We start from the raw sequence: 23,747 nt of genomic DNA on the forward strand, positions 1-23,747 counted from the left end.
TTTATTTGTATTCTGCTTTTAATTGCATATTAAAACTTGAAAAGAGACTACAGCTCTGTCTCTTGTGAGGCAGACAGATTTTTTTCTCACCCTCCCACCTCATTGCTGTTTTGTTCTTAAATATCACTGTCTTTCTAGTTGCCTGCCCCTTATGTTAATTTGACCATATATCTCCTTCCTCTCTCCTTTCATGTGCTGGTGTGATTAAGCACAAATATTATCATTTTGTGAAATCACTCCCCTTAAATTTTTTAAATTTGTTAGCCATCTGACTTTATTCCATAGTACCAGAATACAAAAGTGCCCACCTCCTTTCAATCTATCTTGCTCTTTTAAAAATAATGTCTATCCACTTAGACAGCTAAAACTTAAGTTACCTACTTTCATATCTAACTGCTTAGTGTACACTGCAGTGTTTAGGATAAACTTTTTTTCTTATTATCTTTAAACATCTATTGCAAGACCACCAGTCACTGGACAGCCCACATTCTGCCTCTCAGTAATCATCTTGGAATTAGTGCTTCTCTTTTCTCCTGGTAAGGGAAGGAGTGCAGGGACATTATTTTTTGGAGACTGTTAATCACTGGAAAGCCTAAGAACTGCTTCATAGATGACAGCTTAGAATCTGTACTTATATTCTGGCCCTGGTGAGAGAAAGAGCAGAGTGCACTGATTCCTAACTATTTCTGGTTGGAGAGTGAGTGTGCTTAGTGATCCTGATTGATCTGGTTCCTATTCACAGCATCAACCAGGAAAAGGCTACAAGGTTACAGACCCTTGCATCATCTGGGACAAGACTCTGGATCACCAAACAAGCTGTGGCCTGCTTCACATCTGGGAATTGGTGCTAACATTTTTCTTCTGGTGAAAGAAGAAGCAAAGGAGCATTGTATCCCAACAGAGTGAAGCTGTGGTGAGACCAACATTAGCAGTATCTAGGAAGTAGCCGTTCATGTGACTCCCCACTTTTCATCATTCTTGACAAGTTAATTCTTTGTTTTCAATAAATACTGCCTGATTTATTTCTAGCTTCAGAATATCTGCCTAAATACGTCCTCCTTAAATATTCAGAGGCTACATATTAGTTTCCTCCTCAAGTGTTGGGCAGTGCTCTGTATAGACTCAGACACCTTGAGTGACATTTTTCCTGTAAAATCAGAGTTGAAATATCTCCAATACCTAGCTGCACACAGGACAACTAGTTTGCAGTGACTGGCACTGTCCCCCACAGTTGCAAACTAGATACTCCTGACAGTGATTGATATTCTCACTCCAATTGTCTAATCAATAAAAAAGGATCTGTTGCCATGGATATGAACTTTTCTACTGTCTCTGTTACTGGCTTGGTGGATATGGGCATCCTGAGGCAATGTAGAAATTGCCTCATGTTTACTAACAACCAGTTAATTCTCAGAAAGGTGATATGGTATGTGAGAGCTGTAGTCACACATTATCACTGGAAGCAAGTTCTCACATAAAAATACTCCTAATGTCAATAAGGTTGTCAGTAGTACATACGGTCAGTTGCTTATAAGGGGCTAGGATCCACCACATTACACAGGCACTCAGGTCATTGGATAACAATGGATAACAATTACCAATATGAATCAGTCATAGTCCATGTGGGAGTAAATGAACTGAGACTTACCTCCCCAGACTATATGAAGACAGACATCACAAAGCTCTTGGCAGGAGCCTGGCACTACGCAGCATTTTACCTTCTCCAAGGATGATGCCACAATATGAACTGAAGATGATCGACTTTAATAACTGGCTTAGTTTTTGGTGTCATTCTAAGGGAGTGTAATATTTGTCAGTATGGAAGGAGAAAGTCAACAGACCACATTATATGCCAGGGATGGTCTGCAACTCCCCCTCTAGGCTTTTGAATATTAACTAAAACATTGTCTTCCCCCACAGTGCATATTTTAGGCATTGCCAAACTGAAAGTACTTCTGACATAGCAAATCAAAACCAAGAAAGTCTAAAGGTATAACTGATCAATACTAGGAGTCTAAACAAAAAACTCCACTCCCTAAAAGCTCTTTTTACCCTAGAGAATGCCAATATCTGTGTGGTCCCTGAGACACAGTTTAAAGCAGTGGAGAGCAAACCAACAGTGCTAGGTTATAATGCCTTCCATACATTTAGACCGGCTACTTGACAGGCAGGGACTAAAGGTGGTGGTGTCTCTACTTACATCAAAGATAAATATACTTCAAGGCTGGTCAAACAGGACAATGTACTTGAGCTGGTCCATGTTCAGATCACCAAACGTAAAATCCAGTACCACTTCCTTGCAAGCTATAATTCCCCCTCTATGACCCAGGAAACCCATAACATGTATTTAAACTTATTAGAAACCGTAATCATCCAACCCAATACCATATTTATGGGTGACTTTAATTACACCTCTATTAACTGGGAATCCTATACGACACCAAAAGTACAAGCACAGAGATTCCTAGATTTTGTAAACACAAACTCCTTGGACAAGATTGTCAGCACACCAACCAGGGGTGCAGCCATACTGAATCTGGTCCTCACTAATATGGGAGAATGAAAATGAAGTGAAATCCAACAGTATCCATGCTGGAACAAGACAGAAGCAGGCCACTCACAGAAATACTCCAAGCTTCTCCAGCAAATCTTTATTAAATGAATGTAAGCACTTTCACAATGTTAAACATTGCTTCTTCAGACCTAAGTTGTAACAACTGATCTACCACCTATATACAGAAGTAAAGCACATTCAACCAATAGCAGCTCACAAGAGCACACCCCCTCCTTAAAAACCCTTAGCAACAAATTAAAAACAATTAAGGACTGGATTTAAAGGAAAATCATATAAAACTAATCATAATTCCCCTTATCTACTTCAGTTTCCTAGACTTCAAAACAGGTTTCAATGAAACCGAGTCATTGAAGCCATAACCATGATGTGCTCCCAACCTCAATATCCATTTTAGCTCAACACTTTGTTTTATTTACCAAATCATCCATTCTTACATTTTCGTCCAACACATGCAAGACCTGAAATAAGAACACATGGTCATCCCCTTGCTGCAGTGTGTGTTTCGCTAGATCACTATAAACAAAACCTTTCTGGTTGCAATAAAGATGATCCCTAATGCGCTCCCTTAACCGGTGATTGGTTTTACCCACATAGAACTTAAAATATACTTGGCAGTAAGCTTCATAAATCACATTCTTAGTGCTGCAATCAGCAGCTGCTTTCAACTGCCATAAGCAGCCAGTACCTAGGTGCCTAAAGTACTGGGATTCATTCACATATTCACAAAACGCACATCCATTACACTTCCTGGTGCCTATTAACCTTTCCCTGATCGCATTGGGAACATTCACGTAGCACAGCCTCTGCTTTAACATCTTTTTATTTTTCTAGATGAACCTAAGTTTGGGTTCTAGCAACCCACCAATTCTCTCATTCACTTGCAAAATATGCCAGTTCTCCCTTATAATGTCCCTCACTTTCCCAACATCCTTGGTGTATGACAAGACCATTGACATATTGCCCATCTGCCGCTGCCTACTTGACCTTGACTTCCTCTCCCCAGAGAAGTAGGGTCTGGCCCTAGTGCTCTTCTCCCTAATCATATGTCCATGGGCTCTATCCACTTCAGTCTGAGCATACCCCCTCCCTCTGAAATCTTGTTTCAAGTGTTCTAGAGTGCATTCAACTCCAAAGTTTCACAGGACAAGCATGACAGCCTCATGGCCTGACCCTTCACAGTGTTGGAAAAAAATGTGCTGGGGATGCATATTATCCCTGTGCAAAAATGCTGGGTGATAACAGTTTTTCCTGTGCATTCTATTCAACAAACTGCCACTCCTATCCTTCATAAACTCTACACCTAAAAACTCAGTTTTAGTGTTAGAGTGTTTCATAGTGAACTTCAAAAAAACTACTACTATTATTCAACCTCTGTACAAATTCAACCAAACTAAATTCATCTCCTTTACAACCAAGGAAAAGATCACTAAAAAACCGCCACTAGAAACATATGTTGGCATTCAGCACATTCAATAAATTGTGGTACTCCCACTTGGCCATCATCAAATTGACGTACAAATTGGCACAACTAGTGCCCATTGCAACACCTGACTTTTGCCAATAGCATGTCCAATCAAACACAATCAAATTGTGCTCTAACATCAATTCTAGGAGTAAACATAACAAGTCCATTTGCTGACTACCCAACTGACCACTCCTGGTCAAATACAATTTAACCATAGCTATACCCTCCTGGTAGGGTATCAAGGTGAATAATGATACTACATCAAGTGTGACCAAAATGCCCATTCCCACATTCTTGGCATCTGACACAACTTAGAATCGATCATTTAGTAAATGTTCATTGTCCCTTAGGACCATTTGACATTCACCTAACACTACCTTATGCTGTTTATCCAAGTATATGAACATTGGCTTGGTCAACCATCCACTCCCAGCCACTATAGACCTAAACTTCAGTTGGGTAGGATGCTTGTGGATTTTTGGTAGTCCATGCATTTGGGGAATAATTGGATCATCAACTTTAAAAAACTCAAACAACTCCCTAGAAATAATGCCTATGCACTTACACTCATCCAAAATGTTTACTATGTTATCGTTCATCCATTCAACTACTCCCAAGTCAACAGTCTTATAGACCTCATCATCTTGTAGCATAACTCTCATACTCTCAAAATAGTAACTGGCATCTGACACAACCACCAGTCCTCCCTTATCTGCTGGTCGGATAACCACATTAGTATTATGATGTAGAGAGTTCAGTGCTTCTCGTTCGTCAAAAGTTAAATTGCTACTACTCGTACACAATTTTCTCCTTTCAAAAAAGCAATACAAATCTGTTTCACATGCACGTAAGAATACTTCAACTACTGGTTGCATAGTTGGCATAAATACATTGGGTTTTTTAAAACCACTCACCTCTATCTGCTCAGTATTATCAAACATAATTTTTAATGATATAGTACGTGGAAATGTGTAATTCAATCAATGTTTCAGAAATGTCAGAAGGTGAAGAGGGAATAAAACCAAACCTTTGTTCAACAATGAGAGTTCTGCCTCTGTCAAAACATACTGTGATATATTCAAACTAGTCCAACTGAACTGGGGCCCATATTTTCTTCCAAGTCCTCATGTTGTTTGGGGGGGGGATCCTTCCTTTTCTGCCCTCCATGCTGAACCTCCTGCTCATACGACTTCTTCCTCCTGCTACGAAAAGGTAATGGAAGAACAGGAAAAACCTGTTCCTTGGGTTATCGAATAATCTTCTGTCTCACTACAGGTGCTGGTTCTGCCAGTACCACCATTGTATGTGGACTGGATGTAGACTAAAGGGAATCTGCCATCGGTGTGGAATGAGCGGAGCTGGTCTGAATAGGTAATGTCACTCCCTCAGACGATTACTGATTGGTGGTTGTATTAGCTGTAATATTCGAACCCAGTCTCTTATCCTCATGCCCCTTCTCCTGTCATTCACGAGTTCTCGGCCAGGTAAAAACACGGTGGTTGGTGAAATCAGTCACATCCCTAGCTAACTTTTTCCATTTTAACTGAAGCAGCCTCTTTTCATATCCAATAACCTTGTCAATAAGCTCATCCAAAAACAAATCTGCAGACTACTCTCCCACCAAGGAGACCAGATCTCATTGCTGCAAATTGATTTTTTCACTTAGTTCATTCTCAATAAGCAGGAAAAATTTGATCATAAGTTTTAAATAAGCTTGATTGGTCTCTAAATTGATCCATTGCCATTCCACTAATAGTGCTGGATACATGTCCTCATAAGTGGGCATATTAAGGACCTTCAGTCCCCTAGGCACAACATTCATCCTAACACATGCCTCTAACTGGTGCTGCTGGCATTGTAATCTCTTGAAGCGATACAAGTAATTTTTAATACTTCTCTTTAAATCTCAAGCCTTATAATCAACTGTAGTGTGTAATATGGGAGAGTGCTGCACACCCCTACAGTAATGTCTTCCCTGGTAAGTTCAGACCACAAAATGGTCTCCTTTGAAGTAAAAATAAAACCTGGACCCTGAACTAAACCTGAAATATTCAGGAACTATTCTAAGCCTAATCTCTTGCTCTTAAGTGAGAACCTGGCAAAATCTTATGCCCCCATAAACCCTGAGAACACTGCTACCTATGCAAAACTGTTAACAGAATCCCTGTATAAGCATGTTGATAGCTGCATAGAGGCAGTTGTACCCACCAGGAAGAAGGACAAAACTAACTAAAAAAAATAAGCCACCCTGATGGAATCACAAAATCAATAGGCTGTATAACAGGAGGAAGACAATCATGGCAGTAATTAGGAGCTGTAGCACCCAGCAGGATAAAAGCTTTCTCATCAAACTAAACAAACAAGTCAGAGGACAAATAATGTCTACCAAAGCCAGATTTGAAGTAAAGTTGGACTCTTAGGCCAAGGACAACCACAAAGCATTCTTTAGCTATGTCCACAACTTCAAAGGCAATACACAGCTGTGTGCAGATCTTATTGTAAATAGAGCAACCTATACTGAGCCAGAAGACATAGCAACCCCCCTGCCCAGTAAATTCAGCTCCAACTTTACCCCCCTCTCCCCCTCAACCTTCCCTCAGGAAATATCATCAAATATAACTCCCCCTACTATCACTAGGGAACAGGTTGTTAATGCTCTCTCTAAGACCAAGAATACTGCATCAATTGGCCCAGACAATATCCCAGGATGCCTTCTAAATAGCATGAAACATGACCTATCAGGGCCTCTTTAATTACTGTTTAACTGTAACCTCCAAACAGGTTCCATGCATCATGAACAGAGAAAGACAATAGTCATCCCTCTGCACAAAGGTGGGTCATCTACAGACCCTGGAAACTACAGACCCATAAGTCTCACTAGTCTTATATGTAAAGCCATGGAAAGAATTATCATGGAGATGATCAATAAAGATATAGTAAACCTCCAGACACTGGAGCCAACCCAGTTTGGTATCATCAAGGGCAGATCATGCCTAGCCTGGTGGACGTATTTGAGAAGGTCACCAAAGCAATGGATGAGGGTAAAATCATTCACACTGACTTCCTTGACCTGGCCAAGGTGTTTGACACAATACCCCACTTGGGCGTTGCTGACAAACTCAAGAGGTTAGGTACAAACCTGTATGTCACCCGGTGATAGATAGGGTTGTTCAAAATGACAGAGGTGATGATGCCAAGCTGGAAGTTGAATTCTTAGAATATAAGTGGCAAGTGATTTTAGATGCAACAACATCACCTGGTCTAAATGAACATATATCTTTAGGACCAGTATTGAGATTAAGAGCTGCTAAAATTTAAATATGCAATCTATGTTTATTTTTCACAACAAATATTTTATAACAAATAATTATTTTTAATTTTTAGTAAAAGTTTTTATATTATAGACACTAGGTTTATTTGTACAGGGGACAGGGCCATATTTACATTGAATATGATGTATGAAGTGTGTTTTGCTTTAAGAAAAGTATGATTGTATTAATTTCTGCTCGATTGATTAATGGATATGTATATTTAATGAGTTGTTTAGTGGTTACTACTCACTCTGAAGATGCCATTTGTATGGTGAAAGTGCTTAGTGTGTGGAGTCGGATTAAAGAAGCTGTTGGATTTGTACTCTGTTTCATGTTTCCTTTCACATTTTACAAGTGACATACCCATTGGGTAACTGTTTCATTTAAATCTGTATGTCACCCGGTGCATAGCCAAATGGCTCACAGACAAGACCCAAGAAGTCAGAATTGGGAGTACACCTCTACAAAGAGGCCATTCACAAGCGGAGTCCCCTCAGGGATCAGTACTTGGACCACTCCTTTTTGGCATTTACTTCTCAGAAGTCAAGGCCGATGTCAGTGGTCTCTGACTGACTACATTTGCAGATGATTGCAAATTAGGAGCTGTCATTGAATCTCACATTGATACAAATGTTCTCCAGAAGGGGCTGACAGACAAACAATTGATGTCAAATGCCAAGAAATGTATAATAGTATCCTTTGGGAAGTCATCCATCCCTGGTAACTATCATATTGAAAACACACCCCTTAGAGTTGACCCAGTAGTCAGGGACTTAGGGACACACATAGTAATCTAGCCTTTGACGATCATGTGTCTACAGTGGTGAGGAAATCATTCAATGTTGTACAACTTATAAACAAAAGTATGGCATCTAAGTCCAAGAAAGTCATCGTTCCACTGTATTCACAATTCTTCAGACCTATCATTGAGGACAATACCACCTTTCGTTTGTACCTAACCAGGCATTTCCAGCAATTGGAATGTCCACAGAGGTTTCTCACTAAAAGAATACAGGGCATACGTAAAACATCCTACGCAGACTGCCTCAAGGCCCTATCCCCATATTCTATCTCCTATACACTTTTGAGGGGAGATCTATGACTGGCATACATGGCATTGTCAGACCCCATTCTGATGAACCTCCTGCATATCCTCAAAACAAACAGCACCAGAATTACCTGTTCTAAGTGTTTAAACCTTGTCTGTGATATGAATAAGACCTGCTAAAGAAATAGGTATGTATCCCAGAGACTACCACATCTGTGGAGCAGGTGGCTCCCCTTCCATGTGAAGCAGAGTTGCTCCCTAACCCAATTCAAGTACAACTTGCACAATTGGATGGGAAACCAGAAATTCATCCCTGGTTTGGCACCTATATCTCCAATGGACATAGGTAACCCGTAAATTATTCATCTCCCAGGCCCATGCTTGCACTTATCAAGGGAATCAGAACTTCTCAGAGATTTGGAATGCATGGCTAGGCTTAAAAATGCCCTTGTAGTTGTTAGTCTAGTAGACACCAATGAACATAAGGACTTATGAATTAATACGTCAAACATGACACAGCTATTCAAGAAGCTATATAGCAATTGGATATACTCAATACCTGTTGGAATACAGCATGACTACACCTAGAAAAAAATGTTAGGGGTTGCTGCTGCTATTATTTTGCTGTATGTGCAGCAGCCTTTAAATCAGGGTGCTGCTACTGCTGTTGTTGCCATAACTCAGGTAAGAAGAAGAAGAAGGTTGTTTAGACCCCATTTGACTTATCATGGACTTCATGACACAGAAATTATGGAGAGATACAGGGTGGAGAGGGAAACACTGGATGAAATATGCATTTGCCACCCCCAACCTCATGCACCAGAGAAATTGTGAAAAACCATTCCCAGTGGAAGCAAAGGTATATTTAGCATTACATATACCATGTAGAAGTACATTTTCAGAGATGCACAAAGGATATATTAAGGGTATCACAGGCATCGGCCTCTAGAATATTGCATCAGTTTTTAAATGCAATACTACTAAATGCAAGGAAGCATGTCTGTTTTCTACAATCCCCACAAGAGAGAGCAAGAACCATGCAGAAATTCTGTGCAGTAGCACATTTACCCTGACGTGTTGGGGCCATAGACTGCATTCACATTGAAATAAAAGCATCACCTAGGAGAACAGAGAAGGAGGTACATCAACAGAAACGTTTTCCACTCTATAAACTGTCACCTTGTCTGAAATGACAAAGGGATCATCTACAATGTCTGTGCAGGTAACCGAGGCAATTTCCATAACTTTACATAGGGCACACTTGTGATCTCTTTGTCAGTTTAGCCAGGGGTTGACATTCCTCAAGGGTATCGAGTGGGGGATCCATGTTATGCATTGGGTCCTGGCTCATGACACCCATGAAAAACCCACACAACCCTGAGCAAAGATACAATGATGCCTAAAGTCACTAACCTCAAACTAGGAATATCATTGAATTTGTGTTTGGATTGCTGAAATTAAGGTTCCATTGTCTAGACACATCAGGAGGTGCACTGCAGTATGAGCCACCCACATCTGCCAAAATGCCTGCAATCTGTGCCTTGTTACACAATATAATGCTCAGAAAACAGTTTCAGCAAGGACAGCAAAGGGATGGAACACACTTTTCAGGACCACAGGCAGAGCCAGCAACAGCAGCAGCAGGTACAGATGAAAAGTCTGAGGGAGAATTACCAGCTGCAGATGGCACTGACAAATGGAGGCATACACAGTATGCCTGGCTCTGGCTAACAAGCAAAGGATTTTGCACACACAGTCTCTATCTAACTCAAAGCCTAAGATCATACCCAAATTCAAATATGAAAACTGATGCATTTCAAACAGCAAAACCTTACTTAACCATGTAATGGCTGTGTTCTGATAGCACCAGACAGGGACTGCTCCTAAGGGCACAATTTGTATCAGCGCTAATAACAAAGTAAGTTTGGAACCTGTAAAGAAAAAAATAAGTTATAGAACTGATAATCTCATATGGAAATATGTATATATCCCTAAGCAGAGCATTTTGTCTAAGGTGTACAATTATGTCAGTAATTGCGCTCTCTGGTTCAAAACAGTCTCTCCAGTATTATACAAGGGTATTACTGACACAATTACTTTTATATAGTGTAGACTCAGCCCTGTGAGTACTGTAAGAATGCAAATGAGGTATTAAATCATTAGTATTCCTGAATACCACAATCTGCACTAAGTGCAGAAAATGTGAACATGGTGTAAGGACATACATAATTACATGCTCAATCCATAGCAATGCAAGGATCAGCATTGAGAAGTGTTAATTGGATCATAGGATCATAGGAGATTACTAGGCTAAGAGTCCCAGGGCCCTTACAAGTCTAGACAAGTTCAACTTGTGTACAGAAAGGTGTATGGTTCAAGCAGACACTAAAGTCAGCATCTATTGTCCCTGCCCAAGAGGGACACAGGTGGAACCCCTGGGGTGAATTTCTGGTTACCCATCCAATTGTCCAAACTGTGCTTAAATAGGACCAATGAGGAGTTTTGTTTAACATGAATAGGAAACTTGTTCCAAAGGTGGGGCAACCTCTGTGAGACAAATCTGTCTCTCCAGCAAGTTCTGCTGATGTCACATATCAGGTTAAGGTCCTCTGAGTGAGTGACCCATGTGCCATTTGATGCACAAATGTGCAGCATTTCGATTAAAGCTGGTCAGAGATTGTTCTATATGCAAGGCACAGGTCCCCTCTGAGCAGTCTATATGACACAGAACAAAGTGAAAATGATTTCAGCCTGTCAACATAAGACAGATCTTATAGACCTTGAATTTTCTTCATAAGGAACTTTTGTGGTTTCTCCAATTGCTGCAAGTGTTTGTAAAGGAACATACCAAAGAGACCATTTTACTATATCATTGCCCTGATGAGGGAAGAGTACAGGGGGGTTATAACCTCTTTTTTTCTGGGGGAAATACTCTAACTTATGAGATGAGCAATATTAAATGCCCTTCTTACCACTATGGCTTTGGTGACTGTCTCAAAAAATTCCACCAAGTTTAATAGGCATGATTTCCCCTTGACAAAGCCAAACTGGCTGGGGTTCAGCATTTTAAGATATCCTATGTCTTTGTTAATAGAGTCCATGATGATTCATTCTATGGCCTTGCAGATAAGGCTGGTCAGGCTACTGGGTCTATAGTTTTCGGAGTCTGTGGATGCAGCCCCTTTGTGCAAAGGGATGACAGTAACTGATTTCCATTCCACTGGGACAAGGCAAGTGTTAAGGCTGTGATTGAAAAGCGTGCTCAGTGGTGATGTTAATTCCTGTTTTAACCCATGTAGAACACAGCCCAGGATGTTGTCTGTTCCCACAGAGGCTATGTTTTTGGCCTAGGAGAGGGCATTTAAGATCTGCACCTCAGAGATACTAGGCAAGGGGCAGATGTTTGCGATGGCTTTGGTGTATATGTGGCGGGAACAGGAGAGTGAAGTTTTCACTGAACCAGTCAGCCAACACATTTGTTATATCCACAGCTTCTATATATGTAGTACCATTAACTACAAGTTCAGTACAAATCTGGGCCTTAAAGTTGAGGCTATGGATGCAACTAAAGAATGCCTTGTGGTTATTCTTAGTTAGGGAAGCTAATTTGGATTCATAGTTAAGTTTGTATGACTTCACTAGGAGTCTTATATGCTTGTTTAAGTTGAGGAGAGAGTGTTTCCAGTTTTGAGACCATTTCTTCCTGCTCTTAAACAGCAATTTCTTTCTCCTATTGTATAGCTAATTAATGGCAGTTGTCTACCAGGCAGGTTTGTTTTTCCTTGAAGATCTTGTTTTGGTTCTATCAGGTATGGCATAGTCCCTGTTAATGGCTTGCAGGTGTCTATGATTACTCTAACTGCAGGAACAATCAGTTTCACAGTCTCCACTCTGATTTTCACCTACTGGGAGTATGTCAAGGGAAAGAGACTTGCCAAAAAGTCTGAAAGTGTGTTCAGTGGTTTAGGAGAGTGGCACTCATGACATTCAAGTGCTGGCTTTAATGACTGCTGTTACTGACCCATAGTAAGACATCTTGTCCATATTCAAGGGAGTACTTTAAGCATAAATAAAGATAACATACGCAATAAAACAGAGATATAATTAATATTAAGAAAGCATAGATTAAAAAATAAGGCACCGTACAGAAAGAAAGGAATACAACTGCAGGCTTGCAGCCTTTTTTTAACATTGTGGAAGTACTATTTGCAATATCCCAATCATCCAGACATTTACTGTCAAATGAGAATGGATAACTTTCATAGCTTGTTTCTGTTGCACTTTCAATGTGACTTGATACAATGTCATATTATCATCATATCTAAACATGTTTCCTCCTTGCAAATATGTCTTTGTCTGTAGCAGCTATGGGAATACACTTAAATGATCATTCACACGACTCTTGTTTGAGTGTTCAAATCCATACAGGTTCCTATTACAAGATAACAAAGTTGCTTAAACATGTGAAATGTACATTAAAAGTAATTAATCAACATTTTCTCCTTGTTTGACCACCTTTGGCATTGTGCTCCACTAACTGGCAGCAACCACTAGCAGTGAATGGTATTTCACTGCCCAAGGTGCAAACTGACAGATTTTATTTGGACTGCCATTAATAGCATAATGAACACCAGCATTGTTGCACTCTCCTCAGCAGTCTGGACTGTACTGAGTGAAGAAATTCAAATTGACACATTCCTATCTCTGTGGCATAATGTGTAAAGGTATTCAGGTTAAGGAAGCAGTACAGCTGATGCAGGGATTGAAAGCTGTTCCCAGATCATTTGACTGAGGGAGGTCATAATAGCTCTTGACACTCATTTTGGTGTATGAATGTGCTGAATTGGGAAACTCAAGTAAGATCAGTATTGGCTAAAACTGGCAGACAGATAAATCATTTGAAATCATGTCACTATTAAATGTGTGTGCTGTCTGAACAATGAAAGTACTTCTGATGTTCCCTCTTTCTTTCTCCATCCCCATTGCATTAGCTAAGGTCCTGATATTGTGACACATACATGATAGCGCTGATGTGGCAATGAGATGTCAGACAACTGAATGTATCACTGTAATGTAGTACCAGCTGTGCACATTGCTACATATACACTGTAATTCATTTCATATGTCTTCAAGTTATTTCCAAAAGAGTTGTTTGAATGCTTCTGTTAAATATTGCCTTCTGCATTTGTGCACTACTAGGGAGCATGAAATTCACTTGCACATCTTAAGGGAAAAAGTGAAAAATTTAGTTTAGGCTGCCTTTTGTAGTGCAAACCAGCCTGGCAACAGTACACAGTCATCAGCACTCTGAATAGTACTCAGTAAAGAAAACATATATTTTAGGTAACTGTCTCTGTGTCACATGGTGCAGGTACAGTGAGCTTATAGAAAATGGACAGCTGATGCAAGGTTCAAATCCACTTCAATGATAATTTTTCAGGAGTTGGTCTGAATACATATTTAATCACATTTTCTGATAACATTGTGCTGTTTAAAAGTCAGCTCTTGTCACTATTGCTAACAACATGTGAGCTTTTGTCTGTCTACTTTCACATCATTTGTCATTAACTACACGTCTGATAATGTGTTCCACAAAGCACATTTCTGATGTTGCAATGACAAATAAGGATGAGTAAGTCACTTGAATGCACTTTTTGCTCTGGTCCTTGTTACATATATCCATTGATTGCATTTAATTTACTGACGGCTTTTCTCACTATCATATATTTTTACTAATGCTTTTTTCATTTGCTCTCTGCTCAGCAGCATGCAAACACAGTTCTTCTAAGGAAAGCAGTGAAAAACTTAGTTTATGCTGCCTTATGAAGAGCAAATATGTCTGGCATCATTGCATGGCCTTCCACCATATGGATATTACTTACTGCAGAGAATGCACCTGACAGATGTTCGATTCTGTAGCACAAAGTGTAACTAAAGTGAACTGAGAGAAATAAGACACATTAAGTATTGTTTGAATCAGGTTTATAGATCACATTGCAATCATTCATTATATGTAATTTTATTTTATTTATTTATTTACTTATTTATTATCATTTTAATTTGCAGTTGCTCTCCACTTGGCAGCACACAAACACAGTTCACTACCTAAGGGAAAAAAAGTGGAAATTTTACTTTAAACTGCCTTATGTAGTGCAAATAGCCTGGCATCATTGCACGGTCCTTCACACCATGGATAGTGCTTATTGTAGAAAATGTACCCAACAGATGTCCAGGTCTGTGGCACAAGATGTAACTAAAGTGAAATGAAAGAAATAAAGTGGATGAAGCATTGTTTAAATCCCGCTTAGACATCACATTGCAATTATTCACAATATGTAATTATTTATTATTATTATTTATTTATTTATTTTGGCATTTTAATTTGACTCTGCTTGGCAGTGTGCAAACATGATGCAATGCCTAAGGAATATAAGTAAAAAATTTAGTTTAGGCTGCCTTGGATAGCATAAATGCACCTGACAATGGTGTGCTTTCCAAAGCACTCTGAACAGTCCTGAGTGGAGAAATTCCATTTGTCACATATCTCTCTCTATGGTACAAGGTGTAAGTGTAGATAAAAAACTCAGCTAATTACAGTTTCAAATCCAGCTAAAAGATGATTTTACAATAGGTGCAAGAATTCCATTTGTCACATTTTTATTACTACTTTAACAGTAAAGAAAATTATATTATTAAATATGTTTCTTGTAAACAATGCATCATTAATGCTTTCATAAGTAAGCTTTTCTGTTTAACATACATCATTAGTGTTTCACATATAATTTCAAGTAAATGTTTGTCTAATTTCTTAAACTTGACAATGATGACATTTAATATAAAATTCACTTGCATGTGCGTGATCGGCACAACAATTTTGTTATAATCATCATGACTCATCCCATATCCAAACTATGTTCTTAGGACCATTATGTCTTGTGAATTAGGTATGTAAAATACCCCAAGCTGTATTACTCAGCCCATTAAACTGCATGTGTATAAAATATATTTATAAACAGAAATAATGAGGTTTACATAGGAATGTATTACCAGGACTAATTAAAATCACACACATACAGGCCTATCTGGAGTGTATCTGCATTAAATCCCAAATTAGTATAATTCTAATTTCAATGCTTTTAAGGGAGCTATCCTGTGGAAATGTCATTTAATAAGCTAACTTTTGATTTTTGCATGCTTTAGCCATGGGTCCAGTTGCCAGCTGGTGTAACAATATTTATAATTGAGTAAGCCCCAGCATCACAATTTTCACAATTAATCCTCTTTTTCCTTCCAAACTGCAAGGAGTAAAAGCCATGCCATTGAGCATTCCATTGTTGAACATTGGAACCTGTGTCAATATGTTGATCATCAAACAGAGCAAAGCTCAATGTCATGTTTCACAGCTTTGCTGCTATGTGATATAAAGCTGCCAAGGACTCCATCTACTTTCAATTGTGGAAATGCAGTTGGCAAGTCTGTGCATTCTTCTGCACAATCAGTTACCAGCAAGATATGAAATGAGCAACATTTCAGACATATTTTATTAGCTTGACATTTGCAAACATGGATGGTGAGAGAGAGAATGGCGCTAAATTTAGAATGCAAAAATGGGGTGTTGAAGGGTCCAGGATATTTGTGGCACTCCTCATAATGCGTTACAGCCATAGGCTGCTATGATTGTATTGGGTCTCAGTTGATGGCTAATGCTTGGAATAGCTTAGCCAAGGCTGTCTCCAATGCAACAAACATTCTACACACTGGAGAACAATGTTGTCAGCACTAGCAGGACCTCCTAAGCTCAGGGAAGGCTGAAGTTAGGAATGCAAACACCACCTCAGTTGTGTAAGTATACTGACCAATAACCTGTTTATATGGCATTAATGATCTAGCCCGCCAGTGCAGGTACTCATTACGCTTTCATATATATATATATTTTTTTTCTTGTTGTACTATAGCACCGCAGACTGTGAGGGAGACCAGGAGAGATTAACCTCAGAGAGGCATGGGTTAAGTATGACTCAAATCCAAATTCAATCCAGAACTTTATTTTCATTCCTTCAGGTGCTAGCATCTTGAGCAGGCATATCTGAATCTTTATCTCAAGCATGCACGCCTTCCTCAATAACTCTTACTGCTTGCATTAGGCAATGAGAACACCAGCTTAACTATGTGTGAGTTCAGTACCAAGAAGCAGCAATTACTTGTTATTACTGGTTAATTATTTATAAAATATTAACAGCAATGATATGTCAAGAAGACTTACTTTATGGTAATTGCAATTATTAAATTTGAATGCACATTTCTTACCTGTCATAGAGAAATAAAGGCTAACCTTTGTTATATCATAGCAGTGGGATTTATTTTATGACACATAAACACCTTTCCATAATATATGGATGTGGAAAAGGTATACCACAGTGAATTATCATAATTGTTTATGCATTGCCAAACAAGGTTTAGTGAAAAAATACAGTACTATGACATGTCATATATCTAATTATCTGTTTTGTTTGTCTCCCCAACCCTTTTCATCTCTTTTTATTTTTTTAGGGGGAGTTATAATTTATTAACATCATAGAGTGTCACACCTACCACTGTGGCTTGGCCTACCATACCTCTACAGATGTCAGCACAGACCCCCCCAGCACATCATGTTCACAACCTGTTAGTGTTGCCTCCATAACACCATCCTTACCTACTCCAACTGTGCCAGGAAGCTATGCCACTGCTGCTGGTAAGGTGGTACCCACCAGGAACAGCAGCAGTTGAAGTGGCAATTTTGTAACCCAGCAGGAATTGACAGGGCTGGTAGAGGATATAATGGAGAGGGGCCTGGGTGCATGTATTGACAGGACTGAAAAGGCCCTATGTCACATTGCAAAGAAGATGCCATGTCTGGCAATGACCCAGAGAGCTAATTCAAGAGACAGTGACAGTTCAGAGATTGAGGACCAGATTCTCACTACACTCAAGCTGGACATGGGTGTAACACCAATGTCCCCATTCCTATCCCCAGTCTTGGTATCCCCCAACCTTTTGTCTCAATCACCATTCCTGTCTTGTATCTGTATATCTGCACATGCTTCCTATTCTACCCTACCTACCAAACCCTCTCATTCCTAACCACTTTTCCCAATAATCGTCTCTCCACCAAATAAAATATTAAAAAATAGGCACCTGTCCCACAAAAAAATGATGTCCCATACATAGCACTCCACTTTGCCAATGTGTTATCTTGATACAATTTGTTTGGTCCAATTGGTCATGCAAAATTATGTTCTTATTGTCACCCATCACTGTTGTGGTGACTCTGTTTTGTGTAAAATTGTACATTCATGTTGTGAAGAAGTGGATAGCTATAGTGTTCTCCCATGATCCTCCTGCAAATTCCTGTATTCTTCCCCTGTGTCCTACCCTCTGCTTGCCATCCCCATTTTCACCACTGTCATATCTATCTCTTTTTCCTGTTTAATCTGGTAAAAAAAAAACAGATTCACATACAACACACATGGCCTGAAATGGTCCATGGAAAATCCTTCATTTTTAGTTATCTACATTTATACATAATTTGGAGTAGTACAGCAATGCTGAGTGACAGTAAATGCTGTTTAACTTCTTATTGAAAAAGATGAGGATTCCAATGTAATCCCCAGTGGTCAGGTTACTTTCAAGCAAATGTGTTTAAATCTGCAATACTGTGGATTAATTAATTAATTTAACAGTTCTTAGGCTGCTGGATATAATAAAGTAGGCATTCCTATCTGACATGTTTAGATAATTAACCTTTTGGTAGACTCATGTTTTTGCATAGTGTTATGGATTCAATTACAGCTGTAGGTCAATTTATTCATTCATGGCAATTCATATTCTTTTCATATATTTAACTGCAAACATCTGTATTTTTCAACATATAAATCATTATCTTAACATACCATTTGAATAGTGCAGCAAGACATTGTTTGCAAAACACTGCAGCCCCAACAGGGAGACTTGTTAATCCATCCTTATCCTGTTTGTGTATTCATATTTATTACACTCTCTTACCCCTATTAGTACCAGTAGCTAGCACTTTATTGTATAGAGCATAACAGATTAACAATAATTTAATAATTACAACTTAAACACCATACAGATGTTCCTATATGTCCCACAAAATATATTGTTGCTATTCCTCTATGCATCTGTCTCTATCACTCTCTCTGTTCACCTCTTCTACTTCTGTAAGTTCTCACTGTGCTTCAATTGTGTTATTTTAATGTTGTAAACCTTGTGGCATGATGAGCTAATGCTCACATGGATAGGAAGATTTTTGAACGATTTCTAGAGATTTAATCCAGTCATTAGCTAAGTGTTACTGGCTGTTTTTGGTACATTTATGTGTACCTGTAGGATACATACTGCTGTTAGCCAGTATTATCCCTTTTCTGTCATAATCTACTTTTCCTACATCTCACCCTGCCTTTGTATTTTCTTCTTTGTGTATCAATAATCTTCAACCTCTGCATGTGTGCAATGTCTGGCACCATGCAACAAATGCAACTAAGGCTAAATGGAAGTGCACGGCTTATGGCAATCTATTGTGTTCATCTGCATTACTCTGCTGCACTTTCTGCCTCTTTGCTAAGCTATGTTTATTCACTTTAATCTACTTTTCAACAAGTTTAAGAGTTGGCTGCACAGATTACAGTGGTCAACAGGGTAATGAAGTGAATACATACATTCACATTTGATAAAATATGGTGTCAAATGTTAGCTATCAGAAGTATGATTTCCTACCTGGTGTGCTTAGTTAATAGGATCATAGGAAGTTACTAGGCCATTGGCCCTGAGGCCCTTACAAGCCTAGCCAACAATTTAGCCCATGTTCTGACAAGTCAGCACCCGATGACTCTGTCCAGCAGGGACACAGATGGAATCCCAGGGAGTGTATTTCTGTTCCCCTTCTAGTTATCTAGGTTGTAATTATAGGCTCATAGGCAGTTACTATGCTAATCAAGTATAAATAATTTTCTTGGAACGCTCTAAAGGTTTGAATACAGATTGATGAAAAAAATGTTTCAAGATCTTTTGTCAGATTACTGTGGATGTAAATGTTAGCTACACATTTTTTTAACACATCATTATCTTGCTTCTATATTAATGTGCCTGCTATCTATTGTGAAGCCTGTATTGTACAGATTTTTGTGCTAAAGACATAGCAGTGCAACACAGACTACTGCTAATTCCCATTTTTAGTTCAAAACTTCAAGATATTATTATGAATGTGATAATACTTTGCCATCAGCAGGGCAATTCAGTTTGGCAGCACTGTGCTCAAAGAGTGAAATAAATAAATAAAATTAAATAATTCTTGGTTTTGGTTGCATAACCTTTGTATGTGTCTTTTACTTTTATCAACAGATAATCTTGTTTCAAAATGTTGTTGATTCAATTAATTCAGTCATTTAATGTATGTCTGATCTACATTTTAACTGTCTTACAAATTAGATTACCTATTCTCACATAATCCAGCATTATTATTATGCAGTGCACAGTTTGCATGTTTGTCTTGGTGATGTACATAGTTCAAGTATAAGACAATACAAGGATGCAATCATCCCAACATAAATTTGCATGAAAATTTAATTGATAATCCAGTGGTGTACAGCAGCGAATGTCTATGCCATCCCATAATGTAAAACATGTCAATGTCCCTCACAGTAACACAATGTACATGAAGGACAGTATCTAAATTTTAGTAGAGAAGTATGTCATTACATGTGACAATCATAGTGATGTTACATTGTCCTGTGCACACAACCTGTGATGCACAGTGCCATCTATTCCAAATAGTGGATTTTAAAAAAAGTTCAAATATCATATTTCACATTGTTAACATCAGGCTTCTCCAATGGTGCTGGCAAATAAGACAAGCTCTCTAGATTGTGTAACTAGACAGGCAGGCAGTTTGATACACAACATAGGAAATGGGTGTGCATGTGAGAGTATATAACACTTGGTGCTATATCTACTTACCCTGAAAAGAGTATGTTTAACTCTTTACACAAGTCCCTTATCCCACCTTTTACTGAAACATTCTCTATGAAATACAATGATGAAGTCATCCTGACAAAAGTGCACTCTCTACCCTTAGGAGTCAGACTTCTCCTCAGGTGCTTGCAAGTAATACAATGCTTTCTGCATTGTTTAACTAGATAGATCGGAAGTTCAATGCTCAACATGGGAAATTTGTGTGTGTGTCTGTGTGTATATATAATGTTTGGTGTAGTTTCCACTTCCCCTGAAGAAAATGCATTTAAATATGCACACAGTTCTCTTATCCCAATTTTTATAGAAACATCCTGTATGAAAAACACTGATGTGGTCATCCTGACAAAAGTGCATACTCTACCGTTAAGAGTTAGATTTCTCATGTGGCACTTGTGAAGAATATGGTGCTATAAGGTGCTTTCTACATTGAGTAACCAAGATAGGTAAGGAGCTTCAGTGATCAAATGGGGAACTTGCGTGTGTGTGTGGGGATTACAGTTAAGTGAGCACAGCCTCAGTCAACTTCTACTCTGGATAAACACTTTAAATTGCTAGATAATTCCATCATCACCTAATCCCACCTTTCACAATCACAATGTCTTTGTAATACAGTGATGTAACTAGGCATACTGCTGGGACTTGTACTGAGTACAACTTTCTATACATTACTTAAAGAAAAACATTTTTTAGGCCATGCTTGGCCCACAACTGTCTAAATGAATGCTTCCAGTAAGAGTGTCATAGATTTAAAAATATCTATTTTATATTGTTTCATGTTTTACAGGTAAAGTGATGCAAACATTTGTTAAGTGAAAGGGATACTAGTTTTCAAATGAGAGGTATTTTGTGGGTCAGCAATAAGAGCACACAATTAAAATTTAGATTCTCTGCCTACATCCTGGTGCAACACACAGATGAGGTCATTATTTTGTAAGTGAACTATCACAATTTAAATGTCAGACTTCTCTTGTGGTGCTTGCATTTCTTAAAATATTCTCTTGAATATGTAAATTCATATCTAAGAGGTTCAAATACAGCAGTGCATAACTTCTACAAGTGTCTGTATGTATGATTGCAATGGATTGGTTTACGAAGATTTCCAGTGGCAACATTTGCAACCCCAGATGGTTGTAAAATCATTTTACAAAACACCTTTCCTTGACAATACACTGCTGATGTCATTTATTCAAAGATACTGTATGTCTCAGTTGTACTCAATATTCTTGTCCTGTGGCACTGGCTGCTGATAATGTGCTGTATAGATGGTGCAAGTGGATAAGTAGGTGGGTGAAGTACAGCACTGCTTAAATTGTGTGACAGTGATTACTGTCATTTACCATTGACCATCTCACAACCACCTTTGTGTATGCTTCTATGTGTGAGAAGGTTATACTGTGGCACACTGTTACACTAACAAATCCTAGCATCCCCAGGGGAAAATAACTTTTTGGCCACACAATGGCTACATAATGCTATCATAACTGCAGTATCTCACATATGGAGTGAGAATTCACTTGTGCTGTGTGACTTTGATACTGTGCTTTGTATATGTAACTAAATATGTAGGATGGTTGAAACCAACTGTGAGCGTGTCTTTCACCTTCATGCTGTGTATACTAGTCTTCAAATATATATATGGTGTTTAGCTGTACAGTGTTATTGTGCACTTTGACCATTTCTTTGCATAAATATACAACTAATAATTGGTGGTGATGCCATCCATTTTACTGTGCACTGTCTCAGTTGTACCTCAACATGTCATGTGGCGCTTGCGATTCTAGCACCAATCTTTAGCTTGTGATCTTGGGTAGTTAGTTCAAATCCAGCCATTACTGCTCAGACTACATTGTGCCAGTCTTTTTGTGACTGACCATGTTCCTAACATTGTTGTCAAATGCTTTTACTGTGTACAGACACTGATGTTGATTCCTTTTATGAAAAGATATGATAATTTGTCACACAACAATGCCTTTATTCAGAGTAACCATGGCATGTGATTACATTTTCCTTACTTAACATTGGTAAGGAGTATTATCCTCTGGTATGAGGGAATGAGACAACATTCTGAATATTGTTAATTTAGTATAACAGTTACAGCCACACATGTCCTTGTAGCAATAACATGATATCATGCCTTGACATGCCGACATATCGCACAATTGTAGTGACACTCCTACAGTGGTGCATTCATCTTGTACAATGTCATGGATTTTCTGTTGTCAAAAGATCATGTGTTCAACATCCACATTCAGTGCCTATTAGCATTATTAGGCCGCATACTGTAATGCACAAATGGCATCCACCACAGTTATAATGTGTCCATTTACAGTGTGAGAGGCCTCCACCATCCCTTTTATCTTAGAGATTGTTTACAATACATGCATCTGATGTAATAAGTTAGCATAGCTGTAGTGTCACAGTTGTGTTAAAACTTCCACTGTGGTGCTTGTGGTTGATCCACATGTCATTAGTCAGTAGAGTCACATAGATTGCTGTTCAGTACCTGACAGGACAGCCCTATATGACTGCACTGATGTTACATAAACACCATTGTATCTATTTGTTCTCGTCCACTTTTTATATTGGACAATGATATATCACCACAAGTTGTGATTGCATAGCAGTGAAATGGTTATTTGGGCATGTCATGCTGTGAGTGCTCCTGGTGCACATGTATTGAGTATTGTATTGTGCTGGCTTGTATAGCATACCTACACAGATAGACTGTAGTTCAATTCTTGGCCAGTGTGTGTACCACATGATGGAAACAACTTCCTTGTCAAAGAATCATTGAGATTGTACTACTCGCTGGTGTGTGGACAATAACATGTGTAGCTCCTTTCCAGCATTTTAAATACGATTGTTCATATTATGTTCATGATGCCTTTCTTAATGCACAAATTCAGTTCAGTTATTTGCAACAGCCTCCATTGCTATATGATGTGGGACATGCACTCAATACAGCAGTCTGGAGAGAGCTTTGTATAACAGACAGGGGTTTGAATCTGGAAACATCTGTCTGGCAGACTACAGTAGCTTACACACAGAAAATAGTTATGGCACACACAGAGGGCCACCTTTCACAGGCCTTGCCCTTCAAGATAGATCATCCCTACACCTTATAATAGGAAATTGCTGTAAGCAATTCAAGGGTGTTCATGACATGACTAATGTGTGTATTTCTATGTCACCTGTGATTGTTATGCATCTCTCTCTGATATCTGTTCTGGCATGTGTTCAAAAATGACAATATGCAAATGTTTATTATGTCATTCTTTGTGCATATGCATTACCTATTCACAAGATAATTATGCTGCA

The sequence above is a fragment of the Protopterus annectens genome, chromosome 9.part0 (genome assembly GCF_019279795.1).
Source record: "Protopterus annectens isolate FY-2018-M chromosome 9.part0, PAN1.0, whole genome shotgun sequence".
In the NCBI taxonomy this organism is placed as follows: domain Eukaryota; kingdom Metazoa; phylum Chordata; order Ceratodontiformes; family Protopteridae; genus Protopterus; species Protopterus annectens.